Source organism: Schistocerca piceifrons, chromosome 4, assembly GCF_021461385.2.
Source record: "Schistocerca piceifrons isolate TAMUIC-IGC-003096 chromosome 4, iqSchPice1.1, whole genome shotgun sequence".
NCBI classification, from domain to species: Eukaryota; Metazoa; Arthropoda; class Insecta; order Orthoptera; family Acrididae; genus Schistocerca; species Schistocerca piceifrons.
Window position 1 is genome coordinate 707694295 of NC_060141.1, and position 21170 is coordinate 707715464.

Genomic DNA, 21170 nt, shown 5'->3' on the forward strand with positions numbered 1-21170 from the left:
TCTAAGTTCTAGGGGACTGATGACCTCAGATGTTAAGTCCCATAATGCTCAGAGCCATTTGAACCATTTTTAGTCTGTAAGCATTGCCTTAAACAGACATAATTACACAAAAATAAATCGCGCTCGATGTGTCAAATTTATTAGTAGAAAGATCAGGAATTCGCCCCCCCCCCCCCCCCCCCCGAGTCAAATTCACAATTGTATAACCCATGTGTAAAAAAGCTTTTTTTATTCTAAAATTGTGTTAATCTGCTACGTATTTGACGTTGAGCACGTAAAAGCGTTGTCCTTTGAGGCATAGAAACATAATTACGTTGGTTGTATTAGTTTCGGAATATTCACGCACTGACAAATGAAAAAATCAAAATTAAAACTGGGGAAGTCTACTCTGGGTATTTTGCACTCTGTTTTAATCACTCTCATTTTTCACACATCTCAATTTTAATGACGTCATATATCCTGAATGTGTCGGCTCTCATAATCTTGATACTTTTTGACTATTTGGTAGCGGTTCGTCGTCGTTAATATTAGTTTCTTTCTGATCTCAGGGCACAGTCATCGTTAATTTTCTTTGCGAGAAGACGCCACAATTTACTGACTGCAAAATTCGTCGTAAAACAGGGTTCGTAGTGGAACTGATTATTTCGTAGTATCTTTCTCTCTTTAACTTTGATGGATTAATCAGTAAATAAAGGCGATGATCAATACACTCTTGCGAATAAGTTAAATTAACATCAAAGATTAGTTTCGCGAGTTATTCTAAAGTCAATGTTCATTAATGCTGACACTCAAAGATCCTATGCCTATGATAACTTTCGTTTGATTTGATGAAAAAGGAACGATTGCTGCGCTACACTGCGCAATGTAGCGATCGAAAATAATTAAAGTTCAACTTCGAATTAATTCCTATCCTCTGAAAGTCGCTATCTAAGTTCCCTGAATTCACATAAAAGAATTAATTATCAGTTCTTTTTAATAATAAAACTTTTCCCTTTGACATAGATAATTACTTTTAGATATTGTGGAAGGTACTTCTGAAATTAAAGTATTGAATAGTTTCTCACTATATATTTTCACAATTAGAAGTCATAAGCGCTCACACTAACACAACACAGATAACGTGAGACAAGATGAGCTGAGAGAAAATGACAAAATGAGAAGCACTATTGTCTTACCTATTTATAGGCTTATGGAGAACAAAATTCGACGTAACTGCACCTTCTTACTCCTAGAAGTTCTTGGTACACTACTTATTCTTTTGAAAATCTACAATTATATAAAAATATTAATGAAATTATTGAAAAATCATGGCCAGTGGCTTCATGAACTATATGTCAAACAATGGGTTGAGGTAAACCCAGTGTTATATGTTGATACTGTCTGCAAAATGTGTTGGAAATAGAGTTCATAGTAAATAAGAAATATATTATAACGTTATACCTGATGTCGAAGATCTCTGCATGAACATCAAAAATGTAGCAAACGAAAATCTTTTTCCCTTTCATCAGTTTGTGGTGGTTGCCGGTGAGAACATGATTCGTAAGTGTTTGAAATTACTCATAAAGCTTGAAGCAAATCGGTAAGCGTTCTTATTCTCAAACACTGGAGGCTTACAGTCTGGGTCATCTGCACTTCATGAGCCACACTGCCTTAAGGCACTTCCACAGTTTCTAACTGTAACGCTTGTTTTACAGTGTTCAGCATTTAACATAAGATTTTACCTCTCAATGAGTAGATTACGACAGCACTTTAAATTTTTAAATTTGATCTCTAATTATATGGTGCATTTTTGTTGCCTCAGGACCCCATTAGATAGGCAGCCTGGCTCTTGGAACATGTGACTACACTGGGGTTAGTCGTTTAATAACATACAGGGTGTTACAAAACAGTACCCACCAACTTCGAGTAGATCTAAATGGTGTTGTGAGCAACAAATTCAAGATAGTAACAGGAACTTCTGTCCACGAAAGGTCTTGCAATGACGCTACAGAGCATCGATGTTATAACTGGCAGCGCCTGCCGTTAGGTCACCCCTTGGCAGCAAATGTGACTTTGTACGCAAACGGATAGTAGGCGGAACGTCTCGCAATGTGGTTTATTATCCTGTGATCGCAACTGACTGCTGCTATTGCCTGTGAAGAAGATGGAGCTAACTGCTGTGTAGAAAGACAATGTCTTCTATGAATCTGATGCTCTGTTACTTTTGTGGATAACCATTTTGAACACAGGCTGCCATCCACGGTTTTTTTTTTGTTTTTTTCTTCAAAAAACACTGGAGATTATAGAGGGTTACAGGAGAAAAATAAACTGCAGATGGGAACATGTGTCTGACAGCGTTATCCATCGAGGCATCAGAGCAATGTGTTCATAGGAGACAGAACATAGCTCCATCTCCTTCTCCGGTGGTCGTGGCAATCAGTTGCAGTCATTAAACAACAAACAACATTGCGAGACATTCTGCTCACTGTCTGTCAAGGTACAAAGTCACGTTTCCTGCAGATAGAGTGGCGCAGCGGCAAGCGTCCGTGCTTATAACTTCGATCCCCTGCAGCGTCGTTGGTGCGGTTTACTCGGACACCGGTTCCTGTTGGAGCCGTGTGCGGCTCGCGTTGATGCCATTCATAGCTTGGCATCTTGTAATAGCGATAGTGGCATCTCGTTTTCTTAGTGTGTTCACTGGCGCCACTGGTCCGAGCACGGGGCTCACAACCCGAACCAAACGCCACTGTTAAGCAGTAATGAAGGACTGGGTCCCTTACTTCGATTGCACATAATTCATTATGGTGAATCCAACACATTTATTTCTAATAACATAAATGAAGTTACATTTTAATCTGTCTGACATTAAACAGGAATAAAAAAACAATTTCAATATCAGCTGATTTAGTGCGTGAAGCGCGAGTTAAACCAATAAACAGATAAACTAAACAATTCACCGTAATTCAAAAGAAAGAGAAAAACAAAATTGAATCAATACACCCATTGACAAATATCCAAAAAAACCTTACAATACTACTCAAAAGAATACACTGAAGTGGGAGCAGTCATTCACTCGACAGAACACTTCAAAATGTGTTCAATAACACAGCTGCGTGCCCCAGAAAACAGCAAGACATTAAATACGCTTCATTTGACGAATAACAAACACTCATTAACATTACGCCACTCCTGTTTGAACTGCAGTGTCCCAAAGAAACAGGCACTTATTCTGAAAGAACATTTTCTTTATATGTTTAAATTAGAGCATTAAGGAATTCCAAAAGATGTCCAATCGAACCCCCCCCCCCTCTTTCAGTTGAGACACAAATCTTACACCTTTCTAGGCGGAGGCTGATCCAGAAACACAGAATGCCACAAAAACGCAGTTTTGCTGTGAAATCTTACAGGACACCCGGAAGCTGTAACAGACAAGTGGTCGGCACCCATAAATAACACAGGCTAAGAGCGCATCCTGGGAGCACATCCTACGAGAACTTGTTCACACTATGCTCACCACAATCTGTAGACATTCCAGCCGAACATCCGCTCGCGGACGAAGCAGCCAACAGGCCCACGCCGTGCTTCTCACACAGGCACCTCAATTTGTACAAACATCTAGGCCAACACCAACTCCGGACTCCCCTCTCACTGCGAGGCTTGTCACAGTTTATATGAAATGCCTTCCAGGCAACCAGTAACCGCCGCAGGAGTTTCACGATTACCAAACAGTCCCAGCGTAACAGACATCACACATGTGCTTATGCCCGAGCCACAACTGCGCCAGTCTCACCCGCTGCCCCAAACCGACTGCCTCTCGCCGTCCCGCGCGCCCCAGCCGAAGACGCAAGATAACAAGCCGATCGCTGATGATCGACCAGCGATCTGGCTCTGCCACTATGTTTGCTTGCTCGTGAGTGGCAGCAGCAGCGCTTATCGATAGCGCGTACTGTGGTACCATCTTTGCAGCGGCCTTTAGTATTTCCAGCTCGTCGTGTGTCAAGTGAGGGGAGTAGGGACGGAGCAGCCGTGAGATCCGGACAGCCAGTAATCGCCCGACCGCTGGCGATACACATGCACTGTCTGACGGAAGGATGTGGTCGCGAAATGACCGGATTCAGCGAGTTTTGGTTGAATTGACCGTGATTTCGAGTGGTGCAACATTCGCTTGTGTGTGTGTGTGTGTGTGTGTGTGTCCTTCGAAGTGACCTCATGGCAATAAATTGTCAGTTGACGATTTATACTGGGATCTTTTCGGTGCCTGACTTGAGTGGGGACGACCGATGGTTGGTCGTTCGGTCGGTCGTCGCAGCGGACGACGTGCATTTGGTCTTCCGACCGCTTCTGGCTTCGCTGTGTTTGTGCCGAGTTGTTTCACAGTGACTGGTTTTAGTATAGTGAGTTGTTGGTGGAATTGTTTTCCCGGATCCGTGTGTACCTTGTGGTTTTGAATGAGCAGTTATTTTAATGCTGTCTGCGTATTGGATTTGGTGGGGAGTTGCGAACAGAGAAGAGTTCGGCTTGGGACGGAGCAGCGAGGAGGTCCATAGCGCGAGGACAGGCCGGGACCGCTGGCGGCGTGCAGCCACTGTCGGACCGAGGGGCTGTAGCCGACGACCGAACCCAGGACGTTTGAAGTTGAGTGAACCATGTCCAGTACTGAAACCTCCACTGTCAGAGATCTCGCTGTTGTTCGCGTGTTGCTGCTCCCATTGTCGGTGAGACCAACAGCAGCAAGTGGAATCTGTCAGGTTGGCGGTAACTATTAGCCGCCTTCTACTCATTGATGTTACTTTGGATTTAGTATCATTCTTATTAGTGAAGTGCAACCAGCGGTATTTTCTGCCTTGCGGCCGCTAATCCCCCAATTGCCTGCCCTGGAGATTAGCGTACTTTTCCGGCAGTGTACCTTGCCTCGTCGTGTTGATGCTGTCCGGCATAGCGTGTAGTTCGACAGCCTCTTGAATTGAACTGTGCATATGTTTTTGGGAGGTCTACCTTGGTTCTAGTGTTTCCTTAGGCTTTGGGTGTGTTTCTGAAGACGTGGTGCTGTCCGTCCCTTCACCCTTGCCTAAAAATATTCCATCGTTGTACCGGTGATCGCACGTTAGCCGCATTGATTAGTCGGTCGGCCGGCGCTTAAGGTGCCCCTAGTGTGAGTTGCCAGCCTGTTACGTGAGTACAACTCTTGGCTGCCTGTCTCACCACTTACACAGCTGTAGTCACCTTCCTCAGGTTGATCCAGGGAGCACCGTCTGTGGATCACTCCGTCTTATTTGGACAAGTTGTCACAACTGTTTAAAATTTAACCTAATGTTTTAACATGTTATTGCCTTCCCCACTAGTAATTCCGGCCTTCAACCGTTAATTGTTTGTAACACTGCTTGTGGCCTTTAGCCGACAAATTATTTTCAATTTTCTCTTAGTAACGCCTGCAGCCGTCACTATAGTCTGTTGCAGTTCGTTAAAATTGTTTTAAAAAGATTTCAGTATTTTAACATGCAACTGCCTTCCTTACTTGTAATTCCGGTCTTCAGTTGTTAATTGTTTGTGACATTGCTTGTGGCCTTCAGCCGACAAATAATTTTCAATCCTGTTATAGTGAGGCCTTCAGCCGTCAGTATAGCTTGATACAAGTTATTAAGGTTATTTAAAACGGTTTTTGATATTTTTAACGTGTAATTGTCCACCTTATTGGTAATTCAGGCCTTCAGCCGTTGTGTTGTTTGAAACTGCGTCTGGCCTTCAGCCGACGAATAATTTTGAATCTTCTTTATCAGGCCTTCAGCCGTTGATTGTGTGTAAAATTGCTTGTGGCCTTCAGCCGACAATGACTTGCAATTCTTCTAATAAGGCTTTCAGCCCCCAGTGTAGTAAAATCTGTAACAATGATTGTTGAGAGTTTTTTTTTTAAATAAAGTGTATGTATTTTCTGTGCAACCAACGGTAACTGATTAGGCCCCGTCCACAACTTTCCTGCTTTCCCTAAGTCCCACGTCTCACTATTCTCAATTTGTTGCTCACGACACCCTTTATAGCCGGTATCGTTCTGCAATACCCTGTACGTTGGCCCGGGAGAGATGATGTAGTTTTTACGGCACTCGACCCAACAACTGACGGAAGCATAACACGATCTAGGTTTGGGTGTTCGTGGTTCCTGTAAGTCGACAAACACAGAGGTCGGGGTGATTTTTTGCAAAAGGGGCGTAAAGGAAAACGTGGCCCATGGATTGGGCCTGAGGCCTTTTCCACCAGGCGAATGCTGCCTACAAGGCCATACGAGGAGCGATCTATGATCTTGGGACGCATGATGGTCATGTCGCTACCCTCGCGGTGGCACTGCTTCTTTATTGAAGCATTTGGCCTGTCGAGACTGAATGGACTCAGTTCCCGACTTACCTGTCTCACATAAATGTAAGGAGGTACAGGCAGTCGAACTGGTCCTTCCGTACCGAAGGCTGCTGCACTGACCATTCGGCCGTGAAACAGGTTCTTTCAAAAGGAGACGGGCCACTTCGTTTCCTAACACAGCCTTGCCTCTAATGACTTCGCTGTCGACGACAGATTTCATCCTCTCAATCTGCTTAGTCACTTATAGTGAGTAAGAGTAGAATAATTGCATGAAGATACATGAAAAGTTTAGTTGTGTTTAGGGTGTCCGTGGAAACAGTATACACCAACACATCTCACTCGGCCTCTGTCCCCCGTGCTAAGACGCGGACGTGGTTGGATGGAAGAAATGGATAATTGGTTTCTGAGTGCAGGTGGCCGCATAGTGAATTAAGTGGAAGATTTCTTACTTGTAATGTCCTTCTAGAACACTGGCAGTGGCAGACAGTCAAGTCGGTAAGAATATCTCGTCAAACTAACAGATGAAAGCAGATGAAAACGCATCAGAATCATCGGCATGAGTCACAATTTGCGTCTATAAACACTATTCTGAATAGTTCCGAAATCACCGTTCTTCCTATTTGTTTTGGAATGGAGCAGTACTTTGCTCCAACCCCAACTCGCTAAGGAATCGAATCCCCATGTATAAGACGTCGTATCTCCTGAGCTGCGTATCGTGCAGTGATATAATTGTGCGTGTACCGTGAGTGGCGTATGTTGTATACTGTCCGCAAAATTTCTTGAGAAAGAGTTTGTAGTACACAAGTAAAAAATTAAAACGTTATGCGTGAAGCTGAAATTTTACTGCATGAATAGCGAAATCTACCGGTTAGTTGTAACTAAAGTGTAGCTACCCATGGTGGTCCAATGTGGGGTGTAATTATCGTATGAGAGCGAAACTTTGTAGATACGCTAATGCGTTAATGTGGAAAAGATTTACGTTGAAAAAAATTAGTTACAATTTTGGCCACCTGATTCAAATCTGACTCTGTACATAATCTCGTCGACGTCTCCAATATTCATACTGAAAAAGCATTGTAAGCAGCAATTAGTAATAATCAACATTATGCCTTTCTCACTTATTTGACCTTTTATGTCCACGGTCCGTTCTTAATCCATTACCCATTATATATGCATTCACAGTGTCAGATTTGCACCCGGTGGCCAAATTTGCGACTAATTTTTTCCAGCATTAATCAGTTCCGCATTAATGCATTATAATCTCTACAAAGTTTCACTGCTCTGCGATAATTACAGACCAGACTGGATCTCGGTGAGTAACTGCGCTTTAATTATAGCCACTCAGTAGCAAGGGAATTTTTTTTCCCTTTATGTTTTGGAGGGTTTCGCAAAGATTTGAAACTCTATACAAAATTTGTTGTAAATCGCTTAAGAGCTCTTATTCTCTTATACTGGATGATCATCATTTGGGTAATTTGCGAAGTGTGATACGCTGCTTTATTGCGTTAAACTTTTGACGTAATTCTTAATGAGTAGATTGTGACACCATTTTAAATTGTTTAATTTGGTCAGTAATGATACGGAATACTGGATATTAAGTTTATATTGCCCCTAGAAGCCATTAAACAGGCAACCTGCGTGTCCGTATTAGCTGTTTAGTAATAAATATACTGTAGCTTCCATATGAGAAAGAGAGGACGGTAAGAAGACGAAAATTTCAAACATTTTCGGCGGAACGGTAATCTCCAGATACCCAAACCTGCAAACGAGTAACCAAACGTCTCCTGTACTGGCTCCTAGATCAATGGCGAGCGGGATGGCGCGATGCTAAGACACTGCATTCTTGTTTGGAAGAACGACACTTTCGATTTACGTCTTCCGTAATATCCTTACATTCCTTAAAGTAAACGCTGGAATGGAAACTTGTGTTCCGTTTCGCACAATCTTCTTGTCATATAAAACTAATATTCCTTTTTCTGCTTCCTTGCTACGACCTATCAACACGCCCCGTAGAGAAGTTCTGTTCGCAAGTCAATGTTCCACAAACAAACGTACACATCGAGGCAATATAGTCATTAACGCCCATCTGTGGCATCTGGGAGAGGTTTTCAAACACAAGTGTTCCACATTTTGCGCCTTGTATAGCCTAAATCACAAATTTAATCACGCCTTGCCCCCAATTAAACTTCCCACGCCTGGTAACTGAAAGTTCCTCTTCTTTTTTCTTCGAGAGTTAGATATTTTCTGTTTCGTTCTCTCGTTCAATGTCTCTTTGATCTTTCCACCTCTTTCTTTGTCTACCTATCGGTATTCTGTTGGTCGATAATTCATTTTTGTAACAGGACCTCGCCATTATTTCTTTACTTCTTGATCCGTTCTTTTATGCTTTTAAGTTCTAGTTCTGGTCTGATTGTTGTATTCCTTATCAATTCAGATAGTCCGTAGCCTCTGCTCTTTTGAAAACTTCATTTCTGCAGCATTTATTCTTCGTTCATCTCAGTATTCTCAAAAAATCTCTGCTACACAGGGTAGGCTACCGAAGAGATGATCTTTCAAACCAAAGCCGCTTAGTTTGAATGGAAACATGGTGTGATGTTCAGTATTTTTTCGTAGGTGGAAGGATAGGGGAGATACAATAGTCAACAGTGTTATTTTAAATGGACTGGAATGTTATATTATCTACCTTTTAATAATAGGGTATGAGAAGGCGTAGAATGTACTAGGTTCTGTTATGATTCGCTATGAATGAGAGTCCGTTAATCATGGAGTATCAGTGACAAAAAGCAGGTACACTACGTGGTTGCTATAGTGTACAGATTGCATCGAATGTAAACATCATTCCACTCATTGGTGGGTCAGGAGGTTTTACTATTGCATCAAGACCATCACTCTGTGGTTTGCTGTAGTTGAGAATAAACGATGTCTTCATAATGTTATCATATCTTCTACACAGAAGCCAAGAAAGTTGGTATGGTTTTTATTTATGGCGAATGTCTTCAAAAAATAAAAGCAGCCTTGTGATGGCATGCTGAGAGATACTCTGATCGCGCAGTAGCTTTACGATCTACCTTTACAAACATAATACAAACATTTCAACAAATGGGAAACTTCGCTAGTAAAAGACGCAAAAGGCTCAAATCAGCAACTGGCGAGCGACGTGCAATCGCCACCTTAGCAGCTGTAGCACATAGTCCTCACGTTAGTACAAGAACGCGAGGGTAGAATCAGTCAACTAAGTGTACTGCGAATATTACAATCCAACAAATTTCACCCATCTTTGTCGTGATCATAAATTTGCTGTTATTTTAACACTCTTTTTTCTGGCAACGGCAATTTTCTAGTCTTGGTACGTTTGTTGCATTCCTCTTATCTTGCCTCATAACAGCTAAATCGGAGAGGTGAACTGCTAGTTTAGGCCGATCTCACATCGTGTTAACGTGTACTGAAACGTCGGCAAATTTGTCTTTGAATATCACATGTTTCATGTCCACTACGCAAAGATTTTGAGATCAAAAGCTTTACGAAATTTCAGTAGTTGATATCCTTCCTGTAGTTGCAGTTTTAATGGCCAGAAGTAGATACCTTCTTAGAACTATGAGTCACAGTAAACCGTTTTGGATTCACAATGCTGCAAGTAACGCACTCAGTTATTGGTGTGAACTACTGCAGAATCACATCCTGGCATTGGACGACTGCGCGAGCAGCAACGTTCTAGCAGTGACGCTGCTTGAGGAGGCTGTAGTGCAGTCATTATGCCACATTGCCGCTGTACGACGCCAACACTTCGACTAGTGAAGTTACAAACTTCTGGATTGTTAGTCCGGGTCGTATTTCCTTCTAAATAATCGACGTTTAGGCCGCTCTGTTGGAATCTTCTTCAGGGTGTTTCGGTGTCCACTGTTGCTAGAACACTGTCAGAGACCAGTGTCGCGTTCTATTATAAAGGGGAGTTTCCCCGCGTTTGTGCTGGAGTAGTAGGAGTCTTGATTAAAATTCTTGTGGCTACCATTGATGGGCCAACGTCGTAGGCTAATATTCCCACGCTGTTCCAGAAGAAGGGGCGCTATCGGCTAAACACTTATGGATACTGTTGGTGGCTCATCATCATTGGATAGAAAGGCACTATCCTACACTTATGCTGGAGAGGGGTTAATGGTTGAAATTCGTCCTACTGCTGTTGGTTGGCCGTCATCATTGGCTATATCCGAAACAGAGAGATCTGGAAAGGGGGAATGTTTACCCAAAATATTTTTGTCCGCCGAGGTGACTTGCAGCGCGTTCACTTCCTTGATGGCGGGGAACCACGATACCGGAATCCTATAACCGTCCTCTCTATTCAAATTACAAGCATTCTTCGAAATTTCAACCGCTTCTCGCCTTTCTTCTATGAATGTTGGTTTCCTTAGCCAACACACGTACGTTATTAAAATCGATGTCAGAGCCACAGTTCTCATGATGTTCTGCTACCGCCGATTCTACACTTTGTTTTAGCCGCGTACGCCGTTTGTGTTCCTTAATGCGTCTTTTAACGGTTCTTCCCGTTTCGCATATATACACTTTGCCACCGCCACGTGTCACTTGATAGACGCCTGCATTGTGGAGGAAATCAGATGTAACCGTTTTTCAGCGGAAAAATCTTTTAATTTGTTTTGACTAAAGGAAGATGTCTGGACACCATTGTTCCTTAGAATTCTGGTTATGTAGTCAGTGACCCCAGAAACGAACCTAACGGAGTGAGACGGCGGTTCCTCCTTATTCTTCTTAGCCTGATTAATACTCTACCTAAAAGCCCTGTCGATTGAACAACTATCACTACCATTTGCCTTCATTGCCCTTTTTAGAAAGTCCAACTCCGACTCCAATTTGTCATCATCGCTGATACGGAAGGCACGTGAAGACAGAGTATTGAGCACTGCTTGTGTCCAAGCTGGGTGGTGGTGCGATGTGGCATCTAAACACCTGTTTGTGTTGGTCAGCTTTCTATACACTCTGTGACCTAGAGTGTTATCAGATCTTCTGTATGCCAACACATCTAGGAACGGGAGACAGACCTCACTCTCAACTTCCAACGTAAATTTGATTTTGGAATGAATTCCATTTAATAAATTCAAGCTATTTTAAATGCAATGGTGAATTCTATGAACAGGGTGACGGCCTTGCTATGGGCTAACCCATATCGCCAGTTGCAGCTGATATTTTGAGCAACAGGCATTAAGTAGTGCTCCTTTGAAGCCTTCTTGTTGGCTCCACTACGTGGACAATACTTTTGCATATGGCCACCCAGGGAAGAAGAATTACATGCGTTCCACAACGGCCACTATAGTTTGTAAACTTACGTACTTCGACTGGCCTTTTCGCATTTTACCTAGTGTAGGAAATTCTGGGATACGCACTGATTGTTGAAACCGGCATTTCACACCGAAATGTTGTGAAGGAGTATGGCCCTTATTACATGTCGTGATGGAAACAGAGATGCTGCGATATGCCGTATCATCATTGTTGCAGACACAATCTATGGTCGCAGTACGCAGTCCTACATCACCAAAACCGGTGTGATTCCGTTACTTCTTCGACGACTGGTTACTTTCCTGACGAAGAGAGTAGCGGATATTGTCGAAAGTTCTAATTTCCACAGGGAATTAATGCGACAGGGGCACAAGGAACACTAATACTGCAAATCTGTTGCGAGGGGCTTCGTGGTTATGTTATATCAATGTACTGACGATGTTCTCTGTTCTGACTCCACAGTGTAGTATACAGCTTAGTTTCGGATCGAAACAAATTGCACGTTTTTGAACTGCTTCTTTATTTTTTCAGCTGTTCTGTGTACGCATTTTTCATTCAACTTTACTAGTTCTCTGTTACAGTGATTCCAAATGCTTTTATTCCTCAAATAATTTTTATTTAGGCAGATCTCATCTTTGAATTTGTACAGTTGTTATTCTTATCGAGCCTCATAATTATTTATCGAGCTTGTTACGTGTTTTAGATGCTTTCTGGTGCCTTTACAAAAGCTGCGCTGAGCGTATCCAGTAATCGTATTGATACTTCGCAGTTTACGGAGGGACAGTGTATGTTTTCAAGTTTTTATCTCGTAGATAAATTGGCTTTACTTCGCATGTAATGCGTATCGTGAGTTACGGAATCGACTTACTTTGTTTTCTTCGCCTTGCCCATTACAAATTGTGTGACCATAACAGCAGCATAGCTGGCAAAGCTACCATCTTCTACTAAACAGGTAGATCACTCATATATCACAGCTCTAACGTGGATTTGTTTTATGGTTAATAACAGTTAATTCATAACGGATAATTTTCCAGTTTACTAAAACAAAGTCTCATGAATTAAGTGTAGACGACTTAGAAATATTCTATAGATCCCATAAATTTTCCGTCGGGTCCAAACCGTGCTTGCGAGTCCAGTTTAAAAGGCGTCCATTAAAACGTCTGTCAGCTAATATTTTTTTAACATGAGCTATTATCAGCTGGGGCGGTACAAAGTCCATTATTCAAGTGCATCGTCTGCAACGAACACCACAGTTTTTCGCTGCATAGCGAAGTGGAGGGGTAGTTGTCTGACGAATCCGATGTCAGTGCTGAAGAGTTTTTTAAACTTCTTTATTTAAATGAGTGTGTCTGTACTTAAATTGCAGAATGACTGAGAAGATGAAACTTGTATCTTATTTGATTCTGAAACAGCTGAGTAAAACGGAACGTACTGAGCCTACTTCCTCTTTACTTTTTCTTATCATGTCAACACTGACCACAATATTCTAGCGCAACTCAATGTGACTGCTCCAAAAAATTACAACCTGACTTCAAATAATTCATTCAAATGAATGGCCCTCGCTAAAAAGAAATCTTAACAATAATCTATACATTTCATTAAGCACTTACCTCACAAAAATCTTCATTACGCGAACTACTGCCATACAGAGAGCGTCAATACTGCCAGATAAATAAAAGATTCTAACTACTAATAGGCATGTGGTTAGCTAAGGAAAGATTGTCTTGTAAACCAAATAACGTATTTTTTTACCTTAATAATGTGACATCCAGTTCAAACACGAATATAAGTCGTCATTGACATCTAGTACAAAGTTACATAATCATGAATAATATTCAATCTCCAAGTCTAACATGTACAGATCGTTAGCCTACGCTAACACTTCAGATATCTACCCTCCATCAATGCTAACTCCTCACATCTAACATCCATCACAGCTGGCTGTTCACCTCCAACTGCCCAACAGTACATCCATCGCTGCTGGCGGCTTACTTCCAACTGCCCAACACTACTGGCGATTAACTTCCAACAACGAGTTCAACCAGCCACAGAGTCTGTTACAAAGAAAGCGCAATCAAAGATCCAATGCAAAGCGATACACAGTGCTGCCAACACAGAAGCAGCCCACTTACATTTTGAGCAGCATTCCCGTGTAGACGGCCAGATATAGCAGCACAGTTGGGTTTCCAGGTTTGTTGGGACCAGTTGCACCAAAAAAACGCTGCCTCCACTAATTGGATCATCACCTTGTCTCATATTTTATTTCAATGGCCTTTTATGTTCTGCAACAAATTGGATCATATGGTGAGATCATCGCTTGTAAGCGATATTTGGTGTAATACGTCATTTGAGTGTTTTCAGCTTTACAGAGGTACCTATCTTGAGACTAACGTTAAATACCTTTCTTTAAACCGACAGATTTGCTCCATGTTCAAGGAACAATCAGTAATTCATTTATTAATCCGAGAATTTAATTATTATTGTGGTAATTTAATATTAAACAGGATTCGTTTTGGTTGTGACTCAAATGATTAGTGGAATTGTACTATACGTCGTCCGTTAATGGACAAATATAAACTTTCTACTGCAATTTTCATTTGCTCATTGCATAACAATACGAAATTATACTAAATTTCTCTTTACTTATTTTGACCCCACAATCATATCTGAAAATTATCACATTATCCTGGGATGTTTCCGTGTACTCGTGTATTATTACTTAAACAGTTGAACAGACTCGTTCAAAATATTTTCAATACTTTGCATGCATTTTACAGCAAGTGTGATGTAGTTTTGTGTTGCTGAAAACTTCGACAGTTTCTCTGGTCATGAATATGTTCGGAGTGATTATTGTGATTCATGTTCATTGCGAATAAGTGTCACTTCGTACAAAGTGAGGATTTATATCATCATCACACGTATCCTCTGTATACTTGAGGTTGCAGAAATGCTTTCAGATCGTATCAAGGAACCCACACCATAGTTTGTAGGGGGAGGGGGGGAGAGGGGCGAAGGACTAGTCCTGGGCATTTGGAGTATTTCTAATACTTTAAATGACAAATGGTGACTTATAAGTAGCGATAATAAAAGTTCCAGTTCTGACGCTGTGAAAAACCTGCGCCATATAGACTCTTAAATCATTTCTTGAATGAAAAACACCTGAGTAGATTATATTTCTTTCTTCCCCTAAGAGTTAGGTATATGACCGCCCTTGCATCGTGTTAGGAGGTTAAAGTGTGTTAATCGAAAATTTTCACTCACTTATCACTTAAATATATGTTCAAGATCCCCCTACATTTCTCATTGCATTATGAAGTTCTTCTCTGTTTCTGAGTATATCTATCAAATAGCAGTCAGATCGCGTTATTGTTCATTCATGGGACAAACTTTTATGTAAAAAAGTGTAATATCTCCACAGCATTTTCACTGTGGACGTACCAGTTATGTAGTCAGCTTGGTTCAGAAAAACGAGAAGTAGACTTTCAAGCTCAATGACTGACTGTGCTCTCAAAATCGTAGCTCACTGGACATGATATATGTCACATTGTAAGACAAGACTGCCAACGTTTCACTATGCGGTAACATGATCTAAAAACGGCAAAGCTTGTTAGCGCAGCACACTGATGTAGCTGTTATAGTTTAGGCTGCATGCAGTCATTCCCAGGAGAACCGTATTCGCATTATTAAAACTTCATAGACGGCCACATAACCTTTCCATACTCGGAAGATCCGTTACTGGGCGAGTGACTGAACACTGAACTCGCATTCATTCGTAGGACAATTCAAAGATTTCCTTCGGTTTCCCTAAACAAGGTAAATGCCATGATGGTTCATTTGGAGAAAACACGACCTGTTAATATTCCGCGATTTCTTCCATCACAGCTCTTAATACCTCCCTAACGGCCTCCTCGTTGTCGGGACAATAAATCCTGAACTTCCGTGAATGACCAGCTGCAAGCTGTACGTCTGAAACTTATTGGATGTATTGTGATCATGACGCCACATATCACTCAGATTCAGTCACAATGATGATTATTCTGGAAATATAACATTTATATTGTCACTCACAGGGCTATGTTGCTGGACTTTATCCTACCTTACGCTTAAAGTTTCATGGACGTGGGTAAGCAGTGGGATCTTGAATTGTAGTCGTTTTCAGTTCAACCCCTCCACCTACCGCCCATTCCTAGCAAATATCTGACTCTATCGTCCAGCTGATGACATTCGCCTTACACAAAAAAAATCCCATAACATAACGCTCCCTCTACTGTCGCAGTCTGTTTGCTTTCTGACGTTTGCCGGCCGAAGTGGCCGTGCGGTTAAAGGCGCTGCAGTCTGGAACCGCAAGACCGCTACGGTCGCAGGTTCGAATCCTGCATCGGGCATGGATGTTTGTGATGTCCTTAGGTTAGTTAGGTTTAACTAGTTCTAAGTTCTAGGGGACTAATGACCTCAGCAGTTGAGTCCCATAGTGCTCAGAGCCATTTGAACGATTTTTTTCTGACGTTTCGAGCCTATCACGCCAACGTCATCTGTACGATGGGGCATAAATCGTAATTATCTGAAAAAGCCACGTGCCACCATTCGATGGACGTTCAATTGCAGTGCTGGAGTGCAAATTCCATCCTTTGTCACCGATGAACAACAATCTGCATCGGTGTATGAACCAGGCGCCTACCGCGGGGGCCCATACTCAGTAACGTTCGCTGAACGGTTCTTGCGGAGACAGTGTTGGTAGCCCTTTGTTTCATCCGGGCGGTCATGTCTTCAGCAGTTGCACTTGTATTCGCCTGTACAGGTCTCCCAGTCGTAGTTCACCTTGTCATCCATGGTGCGTTGTGCATCACAGTGGCCTCGGCGCCGGTTTTGGATAGCGTCGTTTAGCCATCCATGGTATACTTTAACCACGATGGCACGCCAACAGTTTACAAACATAGCTCTAATGGTAATGATTCCATCTTTAACCCGAAAGTTATTGTTCTTTTGGACATCAGATAAATCGCTGTGTTTCCACATTACGACATCGACTGCACTATTATCCGCGCACCCACGACACACTTTACATACTCTCCACTGCTAGTGCTGCCACATGCCGTTTGTTTGTGGTCGTTGTTCGTTGACATGTTACTTAGGCGGTGGTCACACTAATGTGACTGGACCGTGTATTTTCCAATTGAGAAGTGGTTGGAGTGACCCGATGCTTTGCATAAAAAAAAACAGTTGGCGCAAGTCGCTGGTTAATTTCATCAGCCTGAGTTTCACATTTGAACTTCTGGTACAACCTCTATAAATGCTGCGCGAGAAATCGAATAACGAGGAGCAGTACATTTATCAATTGTAAGTAGGCTGTTTAGGTTTTTATGTTGGTAATTCCATGTAGCGCTCTATATGAAAATCACTGACTGTGCTGTGTGCAGTCTGTGGCTGGTTTGCGTTGTTGGAATTTGCTATTGTAGTGTTGGGCAGTTGGCTGTTAACAGCACGTAGCGTTGCGCAGTTGGAGGTGAGCCGCCAGAAGTGGTGCATGCGGGGAGAGAGATGGCAGGGTTTTGAGACCGGATGGTCTGGACGTGTGTCCGCCAGAAAGAGTAAATTTGTAAGACTGGATGTCATGAACTGATATATACATTATGACTTTTGAACACTATTAAGGTAAATACATTGTTTGTTCTCTATCAAAATCTTTCGTTTGCTAAGTATGGCTATCAGTAGTTAGTGACTTCAGCAGTTAGAATAGAATCTTTTATTCAGCTGGCAGTATTGCCGCTCGCTGTATTGCAGTAGTTCGAGTAACGAAGATTTTTGTGAGGTAAGTGATTCATTAAAGGTATAGGTTATTGTTAGTCAGGGCCATTCTTTTGTAGGGATTATTGAAAGTCAGATTGCGTTGCGCTAAAAATATTGTGTGTCAGTTTAAGCACAGTCATTTATAATTTTTCTAAGGGGATGTTTCACAATGGTTCGTCTAGGCAGACCTTAAAACAGTCAATCACAAGTATCAAGATGGCCAGCAATCGTTGCTACGCCGAACAGAAGTCAGCTTCATATCCTCGTTTCGCGCGAATCGGGGCGAACAGCGGAGAGAACACGGGCGCTGTGGATAAAACGCGCCGGTAAAACTTAGTGGGCTGGTTTCATCACCGCCGAACCATTCCGGTGTTGTGCAAACAGCGCCGCTGCCTCATAAACGTACCCTTAGCTATTTATCAGCCGTTAGCAAGGGATTAGGCCTCCCACAACGCGAACATACTGCCGGCCTACCGGTTTAATACCACTAAGTCGCTTTTGGCTACGTCAAATCTGAACCTCCATGTAGGGGTCGGAGTTCCAAGACGGGTCCAGACATGCTGGAGTCGTAGGCTTAGCGATCGCACCTCGCTGGTGTCCGGAGATAGCAAGGTGTAACCCAAGTACAGCGACAGCCGGGTGGATGCCGTCGTCGGCATGTCTGCGGTCTACAGCAGACACTGCACGTTGAACATTCTGTTGCAGCGCCATTATTGGAGCAGGCTGGTGCCTAGCACTGGCAACCTCGGCAAAAGACAGCTTCTTGCCTGACTTCATGAAGAAGCTGCCTGGTGCAACTAATATGTTGGAATGTTTTGTAACGTTCTTTAAAAAATCTGCTTTGCATTAGATCGAATGAATGCCTCAACTGACAATGCATACAAAATTGGCGTTATCATGTAGCGTGTTGTAACTGCAGTTGGCGTTCTTACCCTGTGATATTGTTAGCAAAACCTCTACACGAAATGATTGGACAATGCAATTCCCAATACCAATAAAGAAATACAGTCACTGCAAAATACGCTAAGCCCCTCAGGCACTGAATCCTCTGGCCTGTTCAGAACTGGTAACTTTGGTCTCTGTGCACATAACAAATAAATAAAATTGTTTTACCTCTAAAGCAGCAACGGCGTATCGCGATATATTCTCGTCTCTCATGAAGAAGAATAAAATATGCTAGCTAGAGGCTCGGCGGTATACAATGCTGGCCGTATTAGTTTGAAATGTACATGAAATTCTTTTGGCTGATAAGTGAAAACATTTAAGAAAAATTCGATACCTTTGAAAAACATATGACCTGAACAGGGAGGCGGTACTGATTTGGGTGAATTACTAACACTGACCTTTTTCAAGAGAGAAATTGTATTCGAAGTTTGGCTTTTCAAAACATCTCACAAATGAAATTACATTACTCACAAAAAATTGCGTCCGTTTTACTAACTGAGTCATAAACAATCGGATTTGTACAGCAAGTATATTATCTAAACCAACTAAAAAGCATAAAGACAAATCATCAGATTGCGTATACCTCTGTTAACAAATCTTTGAAACATTACAAAGGTGAAAAATATAACCAGCCTTTACATCAAATCCGTTTACGCACATTCTAGGGTTACTCAACAATTGCCAATTACACAGGCCAACGATGGAAAAACTCTTTTACTGGAAATACCTTATTCTTGTGATTTTTAGGCTGGGAAATCCAAATATGATATTTAAAAAACTGAATCACACACCATTTATTCACATTTTACAATTCAATTTATTAAATTAAGCGATATTTTAAAGAATTTAAGAGCTTTTACATAGTTAAAATAATTTAAAAAGGAGGTGTTATGAATGTAAATAACGTTGGTAGCACTGCTGAAAAACAATTGCTGGCAAATATGGTCGATTCTATTTTTCTGTTAACAGTTGGTAATTTGTTTACTGTCAACCTAACCTCACTTTCCCATTTCCTGTACATGTGCTCAGTACAATGTCTAATCGTGGTTGTAAAAACTTTGCTGACAGTTTTGTTATACTTGTGATTAGGAAACACCAAAGAAACATTACAGACTTTGTGAAAAAGGTTTATCTATCATACTTTGGATCTAAACTTGGTGATCAAGATAAATCTTGGGCGCCACATAAGGTATGTTAACTAAAAGTTAAAAGAGCGCTGAAAAATCTGTAGTTGAGATACCAGAAATATTCATTTTTCAGCGCTCTTTTAACTTTAGGACTCTGTATCTCAAAATGAACAAAAATGGACTTGTGCCACTATTGAAATAAGCCCTTCATGTGTTTGTTGAAGATATGAGAAAATGCTCCAAAAAGGAGAAAAAAGTCTTTAGATTTGCTGTTCCTGTGATATGGAGGGAGCCAAGAAATCGTTCCGATGACTGCTACTTTTGCAGTGTTGATATTACTGGTCATAGTTCGAAAAACAAGATGGTAATAAGCTACCATAACCTTCCGTCCGCCATCCGACCAGTAGGGAATGGTATAGATTTGCCGGTTCCTAAACCACCAGATGATTTAAATTCTATTCCAACAGAAGTATTTTCTGGTGCACAATCTGATTTAGATGAACCAGATGGTAATGAATTCCATTGTAATACAGAACGTCTAAGCCCAAATTGTTTACTCAGACCGAACTTAACGATTTGGTTAGGGACCTAGTGTAACGAAAGAAAAAGCTGAACTGCTTGGCTATAGGTTAAAAGAAAAGAACTTATTTACAGTTGGAACCAGCATATACATGTATAGAAAGAGAGAGCAGCAATTTTCCAAGTTTTTTCAACAAGAAGGTGATTTAGTATACTGCTCAGACATTCCCGGACTGCTGAATGAGTTTGGTATTGAATACAAAAAGGAAGACTGGAGGCTGTTTATTGATTCATCCAAAACTAGTTTAAAGGCTGTTTTATTACACAATGATATCATGTATGCATCTATACCTGTTGGACATTCTGTACATATGAAAGAAAGCTATGAAAACCTAGAAATAGTGCTAAATAAAAGAGGCTATTCTGCTCATGGTTGGCTGATATATGGCGATCTAAAACATGCATGCTCCTTGGTCAGCAAGTCGTTACCAAATTTCCATGTTTCTTCTGTGAATGGGACAGTAGGGCTAGGGATCAACTCTAGTGCGGAGAGAATGGGGCCTGTGAAGGAGTCTTTAAAACCTGGTGAGAGGAACATTCTACGCAAAAACCTTGTAGATCGAAACAAACGTACTCCTATCACCTCTACGTATAAAGTTAGGCCTAATGAAACAGTTTGTAAAGGCTTTGCCTAAAGGTGGACCATGTTTTAAGTTTCTCTGCGAAAATTTTCCACACCTTTCAGAAGCTAAACTAAAAGAACTCATCTTTGTCGGACCTGATATTAGAAAATTCATCTTTGATGTTAACTTTGAATCCACAATGACCATAAATGGGAAAGAAGTATGGGTATCATTCACGCAAGTCGTTACAAAGTTCTTAGGACATGAAAAAGACCCAGAATATGTTTATATTACAGCTACAATGTTAAAGAAGTTTAAGACTATAGGATGTTTAATGAGCCTGAAAGTTCACTTTATGAACAGTCACCTTGATTACTTCCCAGCCCAGTTAGTGAGGAGCAAGGAGAGCGTTTTCACCACGAAAAACACTACCAAGACTGCTGGCACACCAACATGATGGGAGTCTGCTGTTGGTCTCTTCACCGAGAAGTTTAGCAAGCGAATCATCGTAGAAAAATCTACACAAGAAGCTTCAGAGAAAAAAGAGAAAGAAAAT

At 41.6% G+C, this 21170-nt stretch overlaps 1 protein-coding gene across 1 annotated transcript in view; it reads left to right on the top strand.

Annotated features, from left to right (window-relative positions):
• Positions 1-21170, top strand: part of LOC124796121 — a 387418-nt gene that overhangs the window by 278664 nt on the left and 87584 nt on the right. The gene's annotated exons all lie outside the window — the stretch shown is intronic.